Source organism: Meleagris gallopavo, chromosome Z (assembly GCF_000146605.3).
Source record: "Meleagris gallopavo isolate NT-WF06-2002-E0010 breed Aviagen turkey brand Nicholas breeding stock chromosome Z, Turkey_5.1, whole genome shotgun sequence".
In the NCBI taxonomy this organism is placed as follows: Eukaryota; Metazoa; Chordata; class Aves; order Galliformes; family Phasianidae; genus Meleagris; species Meleagris gallopavo.
In genome coordinates, this window is record NC_015041.2 from 18,874,919 (window position 1) to 18,877,567 (window position 2,649).

Genomic DNA, 2,649 nt, shown 5'->3' on the forward strand with positions numbered 1-2,649 from the left:
CTGGGGCTAAGGCGAGGAGCGGCCTCAGGACACCGCTGCTGCCTCTTGGCTTCGCACTCACTTTCTGAAGTAAAAACAAGGGCTGAAAGTGATTTATTTATTTGTTTTTCCATTTGGGCAGATAGTTCCTCTCTGTAAACTAGTTTATATAATCAATATACCTCTAGGGGTATCTCCTTGGTCTGGGTTCAGACACTTGTGTATGAATGTCTGAACTCATTTCAGCATCGTATGGCATTCCTTCCTTATTACGTAAAGGACAGTGGATTACTCACAGGCGGCTTATCATAAATTGTTCAGATCTACAGAGATGCCTCAGGGATCCGAGAGCATCCCATGTGGCAAAGGCACTTATGTCTGGGCGATGGATTCAGCTCCTTTATTGTCAACAGCTTTTCTCTCATGTCAGTGGAGTGAGGTTTCAGTAGCCTTCATAACATTGATGATGCTGTATAAAACTTAACTTGATTAGAGAAATGCAACTGAAAGAGGTTTGGTAGTTATTAGATTTAGGAGCCCTGCCAGACTTGCGTGTTGAGAGGCAAACTAGCTGAAGACAGCCATGCCTGTTAGCAAGCAGCCTGGAGGAGTGGAACTCCAAAATTTACGGCCTATTAGTGTTCATTTTGCAGGTCATATGGTCTTTTTTCCAGCTTTTGTCTGCCTGTCTTCAGTACTGGGTCTTTCTAGCCCATTAGAAGTAAGTGCTCCTTTGCAGGCAGAGTCAGAGCTGTTACTGGCCTAGCCAGAGAAGGCTGCTTTGCTGAAGTTCTTCACAGCTGTTTGGGGCATCTGTACTATAGTTTTACTGCTAATTGGGCTTTTCATGTTTTGATGTAAAACATATGGTGTTGTTGATTTGCTGCTAGGTGTAATATTAGTTGTCATGTCATCGTAAATTGGGCTTTATCCCACTTCAATAATAAATGCACAGAGATGCGGTGATACTCTTTAAAATGCATACTATTCCTGTATCAGTGTAAAGGTGAGATTCCTCATTATCTACTTTAAAAATGTCCTTCCTGTTGTCCAGCTTCAAGGACAAGATGCAAGAGAAGCTAGAAAGGCATCTGCTTCTGCTGTATGTCTTTTTTCCAGATTCAAACCATTAATCTCTCTTTCAGTCAGAAGATACAGTAACAGCAGAAACAGCAGTTGCTGGTAGAACAGATCTGGCAAATGTTCTAGAAAGAGAGCAGTATTTAAGATTCGGAACACTTCAGAGATTTGGAAAGGTTTGGCAAAGCAAATTAGTAGAATTTGAATGTAATAGAAGTGATTTCCTTAAGGAAGCCAAAGTTATATCTAAAAAGAATTATATATTTCAAAGGATTAACATTTTAATATTTCTCCCATGAAAGAAATGTGTAAATTTTTATTGGTACAAGTCAACATAATTTTGTTGTTGTTGTTAAGTCTCAATCTTTCAACTCCCTTGCAGTACCTTTCATTCCTGGCACCAGCAACATAATCTCTTAGAAATAAACTTTATCCTCCCTTCATCTGTTCTAAAATTGGGCCAAATACCACAGTATCTTCTTTAAGTCCAGTATCTCACAAGAGAATAAGAGCAAGAATCTCAAAAGGAAATGTAAGTGGCCTGTAGCAATTGTTGGGTAAGTTAGATTTTCTACTGCAAACCATCATGCTAATCACAGAACTAAAATTCTTGAGTCAAGTGCCAGATTGAGGAAGTTTATAATATCCAGACCTGAAGTCTACTGCGAATCACACACCAGCACCCATGCTTTTCCTACTTTGTTTTTAATAGTTTCTGTTATATAGTATCTAAAGCCAATTTTGCATGTGTTGTCCTTAGTATCAAAGGCTTCCTCTATCCTACATTATTTTCTTGTTTTCCTACGGCAGAAACAGATTCTGTATTCAAAATTTCTAAAGATTGGTTGCTGCAGGTGAGAGCTGCTCTCAACCCATTTTTATCCCCTGAAGAACTGTACAACAGGCAAAATACTGATAAGTTCTCAGACACATAAATTGAACTATTGTTTATATAAATCAAAGTCTGTCCAGGTATCGAAATCCATCCAGTTCAGAAGATGCAGACTTCTCACTCTCGAATCAGTTAGCCACTAAGCTTGTAATGCTATCTGCCCCTCTTTGTGATCCAGTTAGCTTACCAGTCAAAGTGTAACTTCATTTTTGCCAGTTGTGTATCTTCAAAAAATCATTAGAGAAGCCTAGTAAGGACAAGGTTGCTTAAAGATCTTCCAAAATTATCCAAAGATTGGAACATATGTGGTAAGAGGGAATACAACTTCTGCGTAAGGAATTCAATGATCAGAAAAATGAAACTTAAAACAGCAAAGTTCAAATGTTTACTTAGAAACAGACACTTCCCTTGGCTCACTGCAACAGAGCATCATTTCCTTCCTACTTGTCTGTGCGAGGAAGGAAGGATCTTTCCTCAGTAAAAGTGTCAGTATACCCTAGACTTGAATATCCTTCAACTTGGTTTTAAGAGCCTGTAATTCATATGTAGACCATCTCAACATGGGCATAGCTGCAATTGCCTTTGCAACTCACAGGTGAGAGAAGCAGGCCAATTTTACAGGGCATTTTGTCGTGAAAGAAAGAAAGAAGGAAAGAAAGAAAGAAGGAAGGAAGGAAGGAAGGAAGGAAGGAAGGAAG